Source organism: Dreissena polymorpha, chromosome 3 (genome assembly GCF_020536995.1).
Source record: "Dreissena polymorpha isolate Duluth1 chromosome 3, UMN_Dpol_1.0, whole genome shotgun sequence".
NCBI classification, from domain to species: Eukaryota; Metazoa; Mollusca; class Bivalvia; order Myida; family Dreissenidae; genus Dreissena; species Dreissena polymorpha.
In genome coordinates, this window is record NC_068357.1 from 34,485,691 (window position 1) to 34,506,274 (window position 20,584).

The following is a 20,584-nucleotide window of genomic DNA, read 5'->3' on the forward strand; positions in this document are numbered from 1 at the left end:
TTCTTTTTAAGTTATGTTTTATATTTGAATATGATACTCACAAATTGGGTACATGAGAAAAATGATATTGTTTTGTTCATATTTTATATGAAACAATACTATAATATACTATAAATATATCGTTCTGAAATAGCCATGTTCATGTATAGTCAACGTTCCAAATAATACGGTAAGTCAGTTCAACGTATTATTTAGGTCTGATTCAATAGCTTTATACCGTCTATGTGTTGTTGTGTATTAGCGCGTGGGTGAAACTAGCCAATTTATTCACCCCCGAAGCACTAATTCTTAAGAAAAAACAAGTTTAAAATCACCAGCTATAATATTAATGCGCGGTAAGAGCATCCGCCACTCACGCAGACGATGCAAATTAGATGCACTCATTCTCATAAACTTGTTATTTTTCACATTACCATCTTTGACGCAGTAGCTTAGAAATGTAATATATACAGGACATTATACTTTAGTCTCAACATTATAGTATGACGTTGGCCTTGAGATTGTTATCGGCTTATTCATTCTACAGATCGTCTGAATTTACGTGTGATAAAAAATCATTTAATAAATATGGTCAAATTGAGTGGACATGCAAAAACTGACACGAACTCATAAATAATGATTCTTCGAGAATGACATTGACTCTGAGCTGCAGCGAAAGGTCCACGTAATCACATGTACATTATATTATATTAACATAGGTACTTATCCCAATTTACCATAAATATCTTAAATGGCTGACGAATCAGATGTTTAAGCAAACATACTTTTTCTGAAAGTTCAGATTGTCAAATAAATTGAAACACAGTTTTTAAATTGAAAACCCTTGATACTTTAAGTAATAATTTAACAGCGTACTGAATATAATTTCCCGAAACGCTCAATTATAGATGAGTGAACATATTCTAGTACAGTTAAACTATTTGCAATAAAAGCAAGCGAAATTATGTGAACCGCTAATATTTTTCAAACATGTACGTTAACGTTTGAAACTTTAATATGAAAGACATTTGCGCATTAACAAGAACACCGTTAATAAACAATAGTTGAAAGGCTACCGGTGAATTGAAACTGTGAACGTTAAAGATAGCCAGTGATATTGGCGAGAGAAACTATGGATTCGGAGACGGCACACACATCCATAGATGATATTCTTTCGAAAGTTCGGATAACCGTTACTTTTCTGGTTCATACGTGTTTCTACGAAGCTTTATCAATACTCCCTCAAAAGCCTTTTACAACAATGGGAATTACCTAGCATTGAACATTCGACACAAGACCATTGCTTCTTTAATGCCAAACAAGCTGTCACAGATGGTCCCCCATGTGCCTTTGATTTTTAGCTCTAACTCTGCCTCGATATGGATATAACGCTTGATAAACTAAGCGTGTGTCTTGGACATTTACTGGAATACCTGTTAAATAAATAGTTTGATTAATACGTGTTAAATAAAGTAGTTATGAATTTGGTGTTGATCACATACAATGCATTTGTTTTGATTTCTGCTAGTTATAAACGAATTACAATAATTCTTACGATTCAATTGCGTAAATGTTTTAAAAGAGTACACACAATTTTAAATTGGAAATAACACGAATTATCAGATTTATTATACAGTACAATTTCTCTAAACACAAATCTTTTTTATTAGTATTATCAACCTTTTCAATCGATTGAAAACGTATTAACCGTTTACATACCACCGTGTTGTTAGAAAAAAAAAACACAGTTTGCTTACATTCTGCAGTTTTATTCCATATTCCGTTGTTTCCACATATGTATTGAACATAGGCTGGGTCACCAGTATGACATCGAATTGTTAAAGTCCTCGACGTGTCATTGTATGACGTTATTTGTCCATTTGAAACATTAACTGGACCACATTCTGAATTGTATAAAAATAGTTTTAAACACATTTCTTTTGATATTTGAAAGGTTATTTATTACGATGAAGGTGATATTGTCATATCATTTTAATCAAGGTATTAAATATGATTTTCTGCACATGTATACACCGTTCGATTTACATTTATCATGTACTATACCTGTACAAACAAGAGCTACTGCACCATCGACACATTTGTAGCCGTTGTATGGAGTTATATATGTACAATTATTTATGTGACTTTCCTGTCCCGAGCACTGAATGTCTCTGATCATAGGAAGGCGCTCGGTGGTGTTGTAATTATAGTCAGCGTAGAATAAAGAAGCGGCACTAAAAATCACTTTGAAAGTAAATAAAACTGATATGCTTCAATGTATATGTGCATGTTGCATAAATCATTTAAACTTTTTTAAACCAATAAAACGAATACATATAATATATGCTATAGAAGCTTACTTAAATCCGATCATTTTGCAGATCACTTGCGCATCCTTCAAATCGAAATTATCTTGGCAGATTGTGCCAGCAGTATTTTCAATTCGCAATTCTACACGACCATCACGTGCACTTGATCCACCAACCAAACCAATTGATCTAATATCCAAAGGGAAGCCTGAAATCAAATAATTATCAACCATACTAACGTAAGTTAATTACTCCATTACAGAAGTTATTTTATAATATCCATACCCAAAGAATTCAACGAAACTTCATATAACACCACACAACACATACGCTGTTTGTAGATTGCAAATCTCAAGACTACGATGTCCTTTACAACATTAGACGGAACACGTTGCAACGAAATTATAATGTTTAACTTCAGAATAATAATTCTTGCTTTGCGATGGAAAACACTCCAACATTTCACAACAAAATTCATTACATCAAATACGTAAACTTCAAGCGAAGACATGTAGTTTTCCATAAAATGTAGAATGTTAACATTGGTTTTACGAACTAATATATAAGAAGCATTAAATGAAGGCTATAATATTTATCTAAAATGTATTCGATAAAAAAATGTATAAACAAGTATGTATGATACTATTTCATTGGCAGAGGTAAAATTTGTATAACATCTTTCAATCAACCTTAGTTATGTTTACATACCATTACAGCTAATTCCTAGATTAGCCTGGCATGAATAGACTGTTGTATAGTTGCACAAGTTCACATCGGATGAATTTGAAGAACACAGTAGGTTTCCTATGAATCCGTTTGACATTGTGCTATCGTAGCGCCAATGGTAGCCTATGTATCTAAAAATGATATTAAATATGTATACTATTTTAAATATGTATAGCATTTGTATGCCCCCGGTAGGGTGGCATATAGCAGTTGAACTGTCCGTCAGTATATCAGTCAGTATGTCCGTCCGTCCGAAAAAAATTTTAACATTGGCCATAACTTTTGCAATATTAAAGATAGCGACTTGATATTTGGCATGGATGTTTATCTTACGGAGCTGCAAATTTTGAGTGGTAAAATTTCAAGGTCAAGATAATCCTTCAAGGTCTGGGTCGAAAATACAAATCCAAGGGAAGTAATAAGCTTTAATGGAGATAATTATCTGACCTGCCAATTTTTTTTTAAATAAATCAAAGCGGCGCAGTAGGGGGCATTGTGTTTCTGGCAAACACATCTTGGTAAAAGGTCAAGGTCAAGGTCATCCTTCAAGTTCGAAGGTCGAAAAATACAAATTCAAGGGAAGTAATAAGCTTTAAAGGGAGATAATTATTATGTATAATAATATGAAACCATACAATTGAAGCATAATCAAAATGACATTTTATGGTCAAGCCAAGCACAAAATGACACGTTTTGGCATACAAGTATCTTAGGTACTTTAAGGTTACCTGTGAATCTATAGTCACGGTAGTGGCTTATAATTATTTGCTACTAAAAATAGAGATTTGTTAGAGACAATTATTTTCAAGGGAAGCAATTTATATAATTATAAATCTCAGATTATATATTTCCTTACTAAGAATTTAAGTTCTTTTCACAGTTACTGTACAGATTTTGAATTGTGTTTATTTATAACTTAAATGATTGATTTGTCAAAGTTTTTGTTTTAATGATATAACTATCATTTCTTTCCAGTGCTAATTTGTGAATGGTTGTTTTCATTATTTACCTGTGGACTTATGTACATAGATACATGACGAAGTCTGGCTATGATCTCTTTGATAAACCACAGGCCTTGGTAGTCAGCGATGTCTGACTTGGTCATTTTTGACTGTCTACAGACCTCCCCCACCCGCGGTAGGTTGGCATATAGCAGTTGAAATGTCAGTCCGTATGTATGTCTGTCAGTCGTCGGTCCGAAAACTTTAACATTGGCCATAACGTTTGCAACATTAAAGATAGCAACTTTATATTGGGCATGCATGTGTATCTCATGAAGCTGAACATTTTGAGTGGTGAAAGTTCAAAGTCATCCTTCAATGTTAAAGGTCAAAAAACAAAATCCAAGGGAAGTAATAAGCTTTAAAGGGAGATGATTTCTATACCTGCCAAATGATGAATAGAAATGGTATTTCAAAGCGGCGCAGTAGGAGGCATAGTGTTTCTGACGAACGCATCTCTTGCTTTTTATAAAATGCTTTCGAATGTACGCGTTACGTATGATGCTTATTGGGAAATATCATTTAAATTAGACATTGAATTTCATAACTCAAAACTTTAATCTGCATGAAATCCATCATTAACATAACATTTTACATAAAACATTGTATTACAATCGCATACTACTTAGTTTAATACGAACAAATACATTTGCAAATTTGCAGCATTCTATATTTTATTAGTGCACAAATAAGATTTTCTCATTATACACTTAATGAAATCCAAAACCAATTCTCATACTTACGTTTTTTTAAAGGATGATTTAAGTTGATTGTACTGATATGATAAGTGTATAAAGTATGTGCATTTATGTACACACGAACGATTTTACAAGTTGTTCAAAAAGGAAAACTGTCGGACGCGACACGTAAGTGCATTACAAAAATCTCTAAAATCACGATTGCTCTGCATTTTACAAATAAAAATATATATACTTGGTTCATGCCATATTTAGCGATAGTTTACATCATTCAAATAGTTTCGATGTCTCGAGACAAAACCTTAATTACAAGTAAGTTTGAATATAGTGGATTATCTAAAATCGCTAACATATCACATTAGGAATTAAATTCACTAACCGCAGCCCTTTCATGTTACAAAACACATTGTTGGGGTAAGAGTAATACTGTCGGTTTATAGTGTACGTGTATCCACACACCGGACCCCAGGTATCCCCAACACGCACTTCAACTGTTCCATCATACAAGCCGACTCCACCAACGAATCGGACATCTCTAAGGGCTATAAATTGATAACCCACCCTTAAAGATACTTTAACAAGTTTAAACTTTTAAAGTGTCTTCACAATATGTAGAGTTAAATAAAGACCTACCAAATATGGTTAACGACTATCAACATTGAAACATGTTCAATAAGCTTTTAAATTACGTAAAACAAAGTTTGCTTACTCTTCTTTTATAATTAAGACATATCTATTGAATAAATGGTTCTTTTAAATAAATTGGTTCAAACAAGTTTTGTGTCTATTTGCGAATGTTTACATATGATATACTTTTTAAATAATTATTCTTAGACCACATATCGACATTCACAGCATATATCGGTAGATTGTTCATTCCATGATATATAAAAACGGAGCCCATAAGACATTTATGTAATACGTCGTGCAAAACAAGGTTAATCGATTTATTGAAAACAGTTGGTATGGTGGGTCAGAACATATAAGACGCAGTACCTAAAGGTCCACATCTTGTACCATACTCTTCCCACGTGCCATTGAGTGCACATTGGTATAAGAACTGGAAATAAGATGTCCCGTTGCTGCATCTGCCAGTGTATACGTCACCATTGCTGGTGATATTGACGTGTTCGAGCAATCCATAATGACGTTGTGTCAGACGTGAGCAGCCTATATTAAAAATAAAGTTAACATTTGTTATACACTTATCTGAACTAAAAAAGACAATCCCAATGAAACTGAATCGTTACGTAGTAATACATTGAGTGCAATGCATTTATAGTTAATATTTATAAAATAAACATTTATTATAAAAGTATCTTTAAAAACAAGACAGTTTTTATCCATATGACGATGACCTTAATCTGTCGTGACTTAATTATCCTTCAGCACAACGTTTTTTATCACTTATGCTTGTGACACGTGTATATGATAATCCTTCAAAGAAAACATGAAATAATGTTTTGATAAACGAATTACATTCCTGAATTAACCTCTTCTGCTTTACGGTAGAGTATAGTTTAAGTCAATCCTACATTAAAATATGAGAACTACCTAATCAAATAACTGGGATTTAATAATAAAGTGCGTTGTACCTGCACATATCACACCCACGTCGTTCGAATGGGAACACGATTCACCTGTTGAACTTGAGCAATTATGGATTGTTTTTTCTAATCCGGTACATGACAACGAACGGTAAAATACTGGGCCATTACCATATCCGTTTCGTCCATCTGTGTAGTAGTCTAGAGCACTGTTAGGAGATACACCATTTACAATTCATTATGTTGTCAATTTTATTAAAAAGTAAGTACACAAGTTAATTTTAACATTTGTAAAACAATCACTATAATAAAATCTAAACTGTATACAAAGTACCATCGTAAGGAAATAGTACCACATTAACCTCAGATTCGTATGAAGCATTCTACATAGAACATCTGCGTCAGTAAAGTCAAACAAGCCGTCTCCACAGATTGTCCCCCAGATACCATTAATGCTTATTTCTACTCGTCCTTCCAGCTCACTGTTTCCACCAACCAATCTGATGTCTTTGCCAGTGAAATTATCTACAAAAAATATAACTTATTTGTATTATAAGAACATATCTAATATATGTTAAAACAATTTCCATATTACAAGCAAACTGCATGGTGGAAATTTCGGCATTTGTTATTGTTTTGTATTTACGAGTCTAACATGGCGTATTGCGATTTTACTTTTTGAATTGAGTAATAATTGCAGTCAATGCTCATTTATATTGATTCGTTGCGTTGTTTTGTTTTCAGAAAAAAGACACACTATTTAAAATCTATCAAGTTTAGAATACCTACATAGCCTTACTGTTCCAGATTCTTCGGAAAAAACAGTCCAATCCACCACCAAAGCTGACATAAAAACAATCATGCACACATAAGTTTTGTGTATTGATGTAACACATTTCGATTGAGATAATTGACTCCTTAAATTGATATTTTTTTAAATAATAATTGTAACTTTACACAGTATTTAACTACTAGCAAGTGAAATATCACATATATAATAACAGTGACATCATCTGCAAAAAGTAAAACTTATTTTACTATTGAATATATGTATAATTAATGTTAAAAAACCACTGTTTCATATTACAACCACATTGCCTGGTTGAGAAAATATAGCAATTGTTATTGTATTGTGTTTACGTGTATTAAATGAATTACTGCGATAAATGCTTTTTGAATTGCATTATAATTGCAGCCAATACTCATTTAAATTGATACGTTGGTATTTAAACTTTCTTGGATAAAAACGACACACACACACACATTAAAATGCATCAAAATAAGACGACCTATATAAATACCTGCAAAAGCAATCTGATGCTTCCACAGCATAGCTGACAGAAAAAAGAAAACACAATTATTATGCAGTCATTACTATTATTTTTATTGATGTGATGCAATTCGTTTGAAATAATTTATTTGTTATACTTGTAATTGTTTATGTAAATAATTAAAACGTTACAAACTACTCAACTAGTATAAAATGGAAGATACAACATAGAATAACTTGGAAATAACTTGACATACCTGCACCGGCATTTAATATCAAATCACTTATTTTTAGAAATACATAATTAGAATTAACGATAAGACAGAAAGTAAATACTTACCAAACGCCACAGTAAATAATAAACGCTGCCATCTAGACTCTCGGTTGTTCATTGTTATTTTAAGAAATTGTCGGTTGATGTATGTAACTAGTAAAATAACAAAACATTCGTAGTTAAACGTCGGTTAATTAAGAAAATTGTGTACACAAATACCAATATGGGGTGTTTAAAATAATATGCTTACTTAAAGGCGACTATAAATGGCTGTATGCATCATATATGATTACATATATTACACGTATTTGTATTGTTTTCATAATATAAAAAATTTTGCTTATTATTATTTAAAATACAAAATATGTGTTGGGCATGTAAACACCTTGTTTGTTTTCATAATACAATAAGTTAGTTATAAAACGGTTAAGTAACACTAATCTTTAAAGGGAATACGCATATGCTTGTGCAGTTTGTGATAATGTTTTGTTTTAGTTTTGCCATGATTAAATGCACACGCAGTATCCATTATAGTTAATTAATATATTTTGATATATTTGGTCTATTTTAGATTTATTCGATGACTGAACGGAAACTCCGTTTACAACGTTCTTCATTGACTTATATTGAACTTGATTCAATTGATATTTTTTCCTTGAACAATTATTTTATGTTGTTTAAACATCGACATACATTTCAAACATCTATAAAAAGAAACAAATTAATGATTATAGCACTATACTATCCATATCTACAAGGAAGCTCACTAATTGTGACGTTATCTTACCTATATATTATAGTTTTTATCTCCATGTATATACATAAAATGATGAACGATTAACATGCTGTATTCTTTATAAATGCATGCAATCAAATAACATGTAATAGTCATATACAATATTGTGACATACGGTGCCACAATAGATAAACACCCCCAATAATCAAGTCGCCTTATCGGTTGCAAGGCAACAAGACCAAGGGAGAGGTAAGTTTCGAAAAGTTTCGTAATAAACATGTACTATATTTTCTTGTAAAGTTTTCTCAAGATTTCACAAAAGCAATATGAGGAAAACTGCCCCACCTCTGAAGGGCATTTTGTTTTTACAAAACGACAGAAACTATTTTTAAAACAAGGCTAAGATGTCATTAGAATAATATTCTTTAGGAGGTGTCATTATGATGCGATAAACAATGTTACTTCGAGAGTGTTCACAATGTAACACAACGTGCATATTACGAAAACTTCTCCGCCCTCTGGCGGCCATGTTTTTTTCAACAAACCGGAACCCTTTTCTAAGTCGGTCGAGGTGTGTTTTGTTCAAAAGTTCTGAGCAAGTGTTGGGCAATCGGTCACTTGCCTTAAATAAAGGACCAACTAATTGTTTTTAATGAAAATTCAATACTGCTCCAGCAGCTGGAGTTTCACTTCTTTATATTGAGTTGATTGGGCGTTGAAGTGACTTCAAGGGTATTCAAAATGATATCCATAAAGCCATAGAGGAAAAGTGTCGAGACCCTTGTTTCCCGTGTTTATTAATGGACCGGAACCGTCTATGTGATCTAAGCCGAGTATAATAAAGTCACATGTTCAAAGCAGGTTTCGTAATCTAAGCAAGAGTCTTCAAGCTTGTTTTTTTTTCAATTTGAACTTAGGGATCTGTTTTTGGTCCCAATACGACAAAGTTTCGAACACGTTTGTGTTATGACTGGAATAAATAAACAATTTACCAATTATAATCACGTTTATTATACAATGCTATTTATGGATTGTTGCCAATCATGATATTGACTAGACTATGAGGCGTTATGGGATGCTAGTTTGTTGCTCATTTTTGTTTTGTGATATTTTATTTGCAAATATGTGTTGCTTTTTGTTCATAGAAAAGATGGCGCCAACATGATTGTTTGGAAAAAGGTTATTTGTTATTTTACCGAGAGGTAAAGGTTTGCATCCACACAGTGGGGGCAATCTTCATATGGCACCCAAAGGCAATACGTACTGGCTTTACCCACGAACCGGACTCGATAGCGTTTCAATAAGCCTTAAGCTCGTATTTGATAAATAGGGTTTAACTAAAGTATTACCATTCGGACGTTATAAAGACAAAACTAAATTCAGCTGTATATAAAACAGAGATAAGTCATGTGAACATAACAAAATTCACGAACCATCTTAAAACAATGTTTATGGTATTTATTAAGCCCATTTTATAATGTATACAAATGTGATAGTGTGATGTTTCACTGATTAACAGTATGGCGGTGGTTAAAAAGACAACACATATCATATTTGCAGTAAAAGTTTCATGGGACCATACACTGATTAACAGAACAACTAAAAGCATATCATATTGACCCATGTACACTAAGGATTACTCTTCAATAAAATACGGTCATATTATCTAAAAGTTTCTAATAAAATATATGTGTCTGTTATTGTATGTTAAAGCTCGATTAAACACAACCCGATTAGTAATTTTAATAAAAGAGCATTCATTGTATATGTAACAAGTATTCTTGTGGTATTTTCTTGTTAAAGCAAAGTTATGAGTTGCAAAGAAGACGCCGTGTTTAGATATTCATTTACAATCTGATCAAAATGAAAAACATGCGTTTAAATGATAAAAGTTAAAAGTTATCTTACAAAAAAATAAAGTTGTTCATATTAATATTAAATTATTCCGATTTATTATCACTCATTATATGTCTCACTCTCCTAAAGACAGACAAGCATTCGTTGCTTTTGTCATGTTCGGACACTTTTGCTTGCATTAACTAACTCTTGATTACAAATTGCATCAAAATTAAACGATCTACCATGTAATGCAACGGTATTCTAATTCGACAGTATAGAATAACTCAGATTTGCTTGGAGGTCTTCTTTATAGAGCCGGAATGAAAATTTTGTCAAATCACGGTGCATAATTACGACATTTACATTCAAATAAAAGAGAAGTGTTTTGTAAACGTGTCAAACATAATGCAAACAAGTATGTGATATTTCGCGTTTCTCAACGCCAAACCAAATACAATCGGTATATATTGGTATGTTTGGATATTATCATTACGCCAAGCTTGAGTATCTAACATAAAGTGTTTACACCGGCAAGTGTGGTGAGCAAAATCATATGATATGATTTACTTTCGAATGATTGTAATTGGCATATTCATTATAAATATATCACAGATAACGCATGGAGTCGAATAAATATTATGCGCAAACATTTGACTGCAAATCAAGTGAATCAAATTATACGCTATGTATTCGATCATTAATACAATATTTAACATGCACTCTAGCAGAAAAACATGAGCTTGACAGACTTCACACTGAAGCAGCGTAAATTACTTAACGAGCATCAAAATTACTTTATTAAACTGGACTACAAACATAAATTAAACGGGTACCACTTTAAGATCAACGCGACAAACAAAATCTGATACTTTTTTTACATAATTAATAATTCCCTTACTGCTCAGTACCTGACGTACTTGGTACCTGAACATGTCTGAGCTTCAACTAGGTATCTCCATAATGCGAATGACTTACGCACATTCGAATCGTGATCATCCCTAAATTATGGAATATCTAATCAGAAGAGGTAAAACTAGTGAATCATTGAATATATTTTAATCCAAGCTTAAAAATGAGTTTGATAAAAAAATAACAGTTATTTTATATAAGAAACCATTTTCTCCAACTACTGCATAAGCGGTTGAGGTCTAAATTGAAGGAGGCTGAAATAAAACCTTTACGCGAAAAACATAGACTCTCCTCTATTCCCGTGTTTAGATATTGAATCGAATTATCACATTGTTTTCGTATGTCTTCATTTTAACGTCATACCATGTGCATAAATGTAAAATATCTCCAGAATTACTAGCGATGTTGAGTTCGATATTGTGCTTTTCGGCAATACACATTTTAAACAAAATGAACACCCTGAAATGTTTCTACATGTCCCACTAATTTTTAAAATAACAACGGCCATTTTCTTAACAATTCCATTATGAGTAGTTTTTGTTGTTTGATGTTCCTTGCACCAAAAAATCTTCTTCCTTTTCTGCAAAACCTTTGCATGTATATGATCCATTTGCCTTTGTCTGGTATAAACTATGTTATATTGTTCTTAACGGACTGCCAATCATGTGCACATATAAAACCATGGAAAGCAACTATATCATAATAAAATGAAAGAATTGCGGTCCTTTACTAATACCAATTGAATTATGTAATGTTAGATATAATGTACTTGTCAAAACGAAAGGAATTTGTTAAAACAAATGTCATAAAACAAAGAAAAAACTATACATAAATAACACTGAATAAAAAAACAAACAAATAAATTAACTTACGTCATGAATTTTTATGTCAGAGGATTATTCACAGGTACACAGCAAACATCATTCATATCGTTATTATCGCTGAAATAAGGTTAAACATTTTGGAGGTTGTACATATCAAGAACATGTGATCTGATTTTAATTCAAAGAAAGTTTACTACCATGAAAGCCCCGATGATTTTTAGTATATAACTAGTGAACAGAACCATAATATATGCCTAATAAATTGTAAGAAAACCATGTGACGCTGGATACTCTTCAACTTGCCCAACGGTGTTGCACAATTATTATATTGTCGCTCGAGCTTTCGTTTACTGTACATAACTTAGCTTTCGGTTATTATTTGATCCCTTCGTCATCATATGATGTATTTTATAAACATTGCTTTCTACATACATTGACAATAAAACATACCATACTCATAAGTGTATTTTAATTTCATAAGAATCTATACAATATGATTTTGTTATTTAATATCAGTCCACAATATTTGATAATACAATCCTAATATCATAATCTGAAGTACATAATATAGTATTATGCCTAACGGCATACTATCTGACATTCAATGTAATAAATATACATGTCCAAAACGAAAGAAGAACCAAAATAAATGCTGAAAAATGTCGCTGATTAATACCAAAAGTTCAATCAGTTTTGACTCACTATTTTCATATACTTCCAATACAAAGAGAAGTGTTTGATATTTTTATAAAAACGTCTCTCTTCTATCTATGCCAACACAAAGACTGCCGATACAGGTATAACTTTTCGCCAATTAACTGCTATCCCATTAACCTATCGTGATATAGAGATTGGATAAACGCGACCAATGGTAGAAGGCGAAGCGCGTTTTCAAAATAAATCTGGCTGATGTTGACATAATATTTTTACCATGTAAATAAAAAAAATTTTTTTTGTATATTTGAGTATGACGACGATGTACTGTTGTATAAGACTTAAATAAACTGTCTGTTTGTCTGTCTGTCTGTCTGTCTGTATATATGTCTGTCTGTCTGACTGTCTGTTTGTCTATCTGTAAGTCCGTCTGTCTGTCTGTCTGTAAGTCCGTCCGTCCGTCCGTTTGTCTGTCTGTCTGTCTGACTGTCAATGTTAAGGGGGTGAATAACTTATCGAAATTCATATCTAATATTAATTTTTTTTTAATCCGTTCTTACCAAAGCTGCAATATAAATATTATAACGTTGCTTCTAGAGAATTATGATGACAATTGCATTATTTATACATATGCATTAGTTGAAATATAAAGTAAATGCTCCGATTGAAAGTGTTGATTTAAGGTATCTAATTGCCTAGAAATAAATAGAAACTGGGCATCATGCGTAAGTTTGTACATCGTTACTTACAAAATACCTAATATACGTCAGTATGTACTAATATATTTATCCTAGAATAAACTGCTATACATTTAATGTCTAGTTATGAACAATCATAATCGTATTGTTCTGTAGCTGAAACATTTTAACAAACAAACAACAACAAAAACTTATTTTTAGTTCTATAGACATAATATTGTTTCTTCTCTGCTTTATATACACCATTTCTGTTTTGAATTAATGTAACAAATTTGAAAAATTGGCAAATCGTCAGTTTGATCACACGTCCTAATAAACCAAATGTTGGGATGGCCGACATCCGACAAATTATTAGGTGTTACATCGCCAGTTGGCATGATGGATTCCGGAAGGCATATAACATCCTAGCCTAAAGTATCAAATGAGATATTTATCCATTTATGAATGTTAATAAATCACCGTTCAACAATATAAACTAAGCAGGTAAAGACAAGCGTAATTACAGTTGTTGAACGGTGAAATGTTAACATGATGCAGACGCCTATGCATATGTGAATGTTTGCAGCATTCATAGTATGTTAACAACTCACCGTTCAACAATATATACTACGCATGTGATGACACGCGTAATTACAAGTGTTGAACGGTGAAATGTTAATATTATGCAGACGCCTATGCTTTTAATTAAGGCTGTTACTAAAGCATAATAATAGTGAATGCTTGCAGCATTCAGAGTGCGTTCGAAAACAAATTCTCGATTTGTAAACGACAAAAGAAAATTTCATAAGCTTCAATATATTGAACAGGAAGTTCAAAATAAGACGCTACGCCGTTGTATCAAAATCGATATTCTGATTGGCTTAACAGCACTGTCTATTGATATCTATGAAGAGTGGTTAATTATACCCATGTGGGACGCAGGTTTAAATTGCTCAACAACTTCAACAATTATTGTATTAATCTCCCACACTTATAGCGGTAAGTAGGGACGCATTTCGCAAACTAGGAAGTATTTGGATAGCCAATGCCTATACAAATACAAATAAGTATACGCCTTATAAGCTCTCAAAAAAAGTTTAAGATTACACGCTTTACCTCTAAATAGCGTAGAAGTAAATATGCTTAAAATGAACATATATTTATTCATCTGTCCATTTCAAAATCGCTCCAATCTTTCCGAAAATAAATAAATGTCAACTCATTTCCTATCGAACAAAATACCAAACAAAAAAGTTATAAATGCGACCGATCGAGTTTATATTGTCCTCATACTAGTAAGCTTAAGTCTGTACAAATTGGGTATATAAAAACTGTATGATTATTTACACATAGATTTAATCGAAACGCTTTTATGATTCATACTTACCGTCCGTTAATAATAAACTGCCTGTTTACGCAAATCAAAATATTGATATACAAATGATGGGTGTATTGTTGACAAATTGACAGCATATTCCTGCTATTCAGATAAATAAATGATTCTAACGATTCCAACTCTACTTTGATATTTAATATTGCAAATAACAACACTAAAAATATTATGAGAGAGAGAATATCTGTTTATATCCACTACTTTATAATGTCCCACCAAATATAAGTATAATATGTTTAAACTGTGATCACATCCTTGAATCGGACAATGTAAGCATGTGTGGTTTAAACCGGTTAGAGGACTAGCCGAACGTCATAATAACTAAAGAATTAATCACAAACAATACGCCCGTTTTTTTATATATATTACATACGAATCCAGAAAATGAAAAGAGGAGTGCAATGCGCGAATCGGATATTACAAATGTTAGTGCCTCAGTTACGTGCGTATTTAAAATCAATAACAGCGATTAGGGGATATGTTATTAGGTTATCTATATACTAAGATTGATTTCAAAGTAAAAACATGTATATTGAAGGAGGTTTATGCGCTCTCACGCGTAAAATACCACCTGAAGGTGGTTAACATTAAGGCCAAGCTATTTCAGAATCATTTAATGTATGTTGTAATCAAAAATTGTTAAATTCATTTTAGTTATATTCAACGCATAAATTTTTATATCGACATAAACAAGTAGTTTAAAGGACAATTTTATATCCCACATGGCTTCTTGTGAATTATACTTGGTGGGATTAAACTAAACCCAATTACCATGGGTTGCAATTAAAAAACATCGAATGTTCTTTTATTTGTTTTCGACCGTATAGCAAGCCGGTCATCAATTCAAAGATAAAAAAGCGCAAACATTAGTATTCACAAGTTCAAGTGAACCATATAAGTAATAATGACCCATTAATGCATTATAGAACAGCGTATGATAAGCCGTCCCGACTTGAGCGTTATGTACACCTATGAATTATAACAGCTGCGATTTGATTATTAAACATATGGTCATATGTGTTGTAAATTACATGCTGACGTGTTTATTTCACAATGTATATGTATTTGTGTACATGTATATGTGAAAGAATTTGCGTGTGCCTTGTCGTTTGTTGCAGTGTATGAAAGTTGTTCAATAGCCTAAAATAAAATACATTGTGGTGAAGAAAAAAATTATTTATTTTATAAACTAACAGACTTTGACCTCAACTAGGAAGTAGTAATAATAAATACGTTAAACCCGCCTTTGATAGAGAAGTCAAAACGTAAATAGTTGAAGTGTATTCATTGTCGCCAACTGTCAAGTGTGTAAATAAAATACGCGTTTAAAAACTATAATTACACCTTCCTTTTACGATTTCATAGGTAACACAAATATTGGATGGCAAGTAGGTTATGAAATAAACTGTCGTTCATAAGATCTGATTTTGAATAAAGTGTTATTTTCCGATTGTTCCTAATTTTGAATTTAATGCATAGTTGTGCAATTGCTTGCTTACCATTTTAGTCCTTTGAAGACTAATGCTAATTTTGAACAAAACGAATGTAGTTCAATATTTGTTTCTACTGAAACATTCATGAAGTAACATTATTTATCACATTCGTTGCTATTTGGTTGACATATGCATGACATTTTCTTTAAACTCAATTGGTCAAATGTATATACCTAATCATTATCTATAATTGTATTGTGTTACATTTTTAAATATTGCTTACTGGAGTAGCAGTATTTGACATGTAATTATGTAATTTAGACTGTGTTCCTATTTATTTAGACTGTCAGCTATAAGAACTATTGAATTAAGTGCGTATCTATACAGTACAGGGTCCGTTCAATAGTGAATTTAAAACACTTCAAATGTTATCTTTACGTCGAGAACACAATTATTGGGATTATTAAATATTTAAAAACATATATACTCACCAACACACTATTAATACGAATACAGGATTTTTTTTCCTTATCTGTATGCTCGAATTTTATCTCACGATTGGTTATAGACAAAACATATGTGCACGAGTTGCGTAGCCTCGAGTGACAGTATACTGTTTTTGTTACAAGAAATTTGTGTTTCCGTGACAAATTGGACATCTTGATGAGCTAAGAAAACCCACAGGTGGTTAGCGTGTGGCTATGATATTAATCAGTGAAAAGATCATTTTGAATGATAAATAATCAAATTATCAAGAAAAGTCAACTTTTCTGGAAAAAAGAAATTTCACTATCAAATATTTGATAGGGAAATATTTTTTTAGAAAAGTTGATTTTTCATTATAATTTTATAATTTATCATTCAAAATGATGTTTTCAGTATTAAATATCATAGCCACACGCTAACCACCTGTGAGAAAAACCGGTCGTCTTATTTGTATTTAATACATATTTGTATTAAATCCATTCGACGTCTTTTCTTATCTATATTCAAGTAAAATTATGGATCGCATTAGATTATGAGCGCAAAGTGTGCTTAACACTTTAAGTGTTGCACAATTTGGTTTGAAAAAAGTATGATATTTATAGTGCAGGTCCTTAGTAATCTATTAATATTTCCATTTTTACATAGTATTGATCGAGTAGTATGAATCTAAAATAGTACATAAATTACAATTTTGTAGTGAACAATGTGTTTTTAGAACTTTCTAAAATAAATGCATTGAGGCAAATTGTCATACTCTTCCGCAAAATGAAAGTCTAATAGCAAACATGCGTCAATAGGGTAATGAATTTCCTCCAAATCACTAAATATCTTTCACGTTTTTCATCTTTCAATACTCAGTGGTTTAAAGTCTATGGATATAATATTATTTTCTTAACGCAAGGTAGACAAAATGAATTGAGAAAGGAAGTAGACAATAGAAGTATATGAATACAATTTTCAGCGAGTAAATACAAGCTTTGATAGTTGAATTACTTGCTCTTTCTTTCATTAACAAATGCTCCATAAACGCATTTCAATATATCATATAAATATTTCACTCTTCAGAATCTCCATTAATTTCAGAAGACACATTGCAAATATTTAAGTAAACATGTATCGTCTTCAAATGAAATGCTTTTATCTAAATATATCATAAAAACATAATTCTGTTATATGTCATAATTCACACAATTTACTATTTTGATCGCACTCTGCACTTTTCTCAAATGTTTGTTTATTTACTTATAGAAAAAAGTCGATAATGTTGATTAGGCCTACGCATTTGTTTGTTTCAACTGGCATCGCCTAAAAATTTGAGAACGTAGGTGGGCTTAACTGTATTGTATTCTTGTATAAGAATATTTTTGTGCGGATAGTAAATGATTGAAGTATTCTAAATATCTTGGAAATATATTGTTTTCACGCGTAAACGTTTAGCTTGAGAATATGCTAATGAAAACTCGATACAGAAAATTGAATACAAAAAAAGTTAAAGGTCAGTCCAAAAATTACGTTGGTAATGGTTAGTTGAAACAAACAACTTTAAAAGAGGTCAGTGTACCCAATTAAACTATATCTAGCAATAACATCACATAACATTGCCTAATTAAATGATTTTCGGCCTTCAAAGATTTGCTATTGTATCTAATAGACATAGAATAATGAAATGACTGACAAAGTAAAGCGCATTCAATGGCGACATTGAAATTGTAATAAAAGCCCAGTAATACATCTTTGCCCATGACCATTATTTAATACTAATGTAAATCTTATATAAATCATCTCTTAAACAAGTTTTGATAGTATTTTTGACAAACTATATGGTCATGAAAAATAAAAGTATGTTTTATTTAAATATGTTGATATCTTTTGGGATTGCACGTCATATGTGTTTTTTAATCTTTTAAAATCTAGATTTATCAACAAAACAGTGATTTAAAGCCAGTTATATATTATGACTCTCATTAGAAAACTTTATTAATTGATTGTTGATAAATTGCTAAAAATAGTATCAAATACATTTCACGAAAAATAAGATTTTAAGGATCAAAACTGAAAACATAAATAAAACGTAAAAAATCCCTTTAACATATAGTCATAGATGTACTCTCCTTTAATTTTTAAAGAATAATTTAATGAATCTTACTTTGTTACTTACGTTATCGAAACATCGTCCACCCAAGTAATCTCATTTCTGAAAGTATTGCAAGTATATCCCGATACACGTAAATAGAAACTCAAATTCTTAGAAGTTTTTTTTACCACATCAACTGAAACATGATCTTCATGATATTTCACAGTCAATCAATCGCAACTAGCTAGAGCTTTAAACCAAGACAAATTGTATCTGTATGAAACTTCATACTGTTGAAAACAAATGGATTTTCCGAAGCAAAAAATATAATAATATATATCCTTAATATATCATTAATAAAAATACATGGTTTCATTGGTATGTTCAAGAATGTTCAAAATATTAAATGTAGTGTTTTCTATAGATATTATGTTCCAGTCTGGTTTGCCATAATTGATAGAAACTCAAGCCGTAAAAAATCCCGAAATTAACAACACATCCACGATAAAACTTTCAATATGCTATATTCCTAGATGGATATACATATATAAAATGTCGAAACATAATTCGTATTGTGAAAATTGACGACAATACTATCTTGCTATTTAAACTTTTTTTTTTACAAGGCCAATGCTGAGAAATAAATTACCTAATAATATTGTCAATTAATTATAACTGATTTAACCATCTCATCAGTAAAATATAAACTTACAGAAAACCAGATCAATGAAGTTTAACTGACACGTATCTGTTCGTCAATTTTAATCCAGCTATCATTTAGACGTTGTGTATTCAAGATTATTAAATTATAAGTATACCTAGCATAACGTTCATACACATTCTAACGATATCGACCTGCATTTGGAAGTATTGCTCACAGACAGATTCAAAATTTGAAATATATTGATCGCTCTAGAGGTTTAAATAGTGTTTATCAAATATAGCAGGTGACGTAATATAATCTTGTCAAACTGTCCTATAAGAATTACACATCTTACAATCAAAACCTTTCGGCTACGAAATAAACCTATTTTTATGAAATATATCAACATATAAAATGTTCCGAAATGTCGTATTCATGGTTAAAACCTTGTTAAACCTTTAACACTCTATTTTAAGAATGAAACATGTACGCAAAATTTCTTCATTTAATGGTGTGTTCTTGTAACGGCATCATGTATCATTTCATAATCATATTGCTATTAAATCATTGATGGATAATAATGGTTTTACTTACACAGAAGTAAGTTGCTCAAGGCTACAAAGGACAATACTTACACTTAAGTATTCGGTATGCAATAAATGTGCTTTGTTGCTGTCAACCAAAATCATAGGCATGTGTTTATTAAAGATTACTCAACCACATTGTTGCCTACAATCATACTGTACGTTTTGTTTGTAAACAACTAAATAATCATAATAACATAGAAGAAAGTATCTCAAGTGCATTTAAAATGTGTTATAAACTCGTTCGTAGTTTCTTCATTTCGTCGTTCCTCAAAAAGTTGTAACTCTGTTGCTCTGGTCTCTTCCCTACCATTGAGTAATTAAATTGTAATTAAATTGAATGCGTTTTAATTCCCTTTTATTATTGTTTAATTTGAGTTGCAATGCTCAAATGCTTTTGCGTTTGTGCCTTTGTCTTAGTTATACGTTCATACATTATAGCTCGTTTAAAGCGTGATGTTAAAACTACAAAACGAATTATTATTTCTTGTACACGTGGCGACTTAAATTAACAGAACGAGTATCACA

At 31.5% G+C, this 20,584-nt stretch overlaps 2 long non-coding RNA genes across 2 annotated transcripts; both read right to left on the minus strand.

Moving 5' to 3' along the window:
* Positions 1 to 2,366: 2,366 nt before the first annotated feature.
* On the minus strand, positions 2,367 to 5,239 carry LOC127873130 (uncharacterized). Its single transcript, XR_008045991.1, has 3 exons — positions 5,093 to 5,239; positions 2,997 to 3,145; positions 2,367 to 2,496 (listed from the first exon to the last, which is right to left on the minus strand). It is a non-coding gene; the product is annotated as an uncharacterized LOC127873130 (long non-coding RNA).
* A 1,807-nt stretch (positions 5,240 to 7,046) lies between these two features.
* LOC127872858 (uncharacterized) lies at positions 7,047 to 19,639 on the minus strand. The gene is made up of 6 exons (XR_008045818.1): positions 19,542 to 19,639; positions 18,914 to 18,949; positions 12,161 to 12,229; positions 7,871 to 7,957; positions 7,562 to 7,594; positions 7,047 to 7,103 (listed from the first exon to the last, which is right to left on the minus strand). It is a non-coding gene; the product is annotated as an uncharacterized LOC127872858 (long non-coding RNA).
* Positions 19,640 to 20,584: the final 945 nt, after the last annotated feature.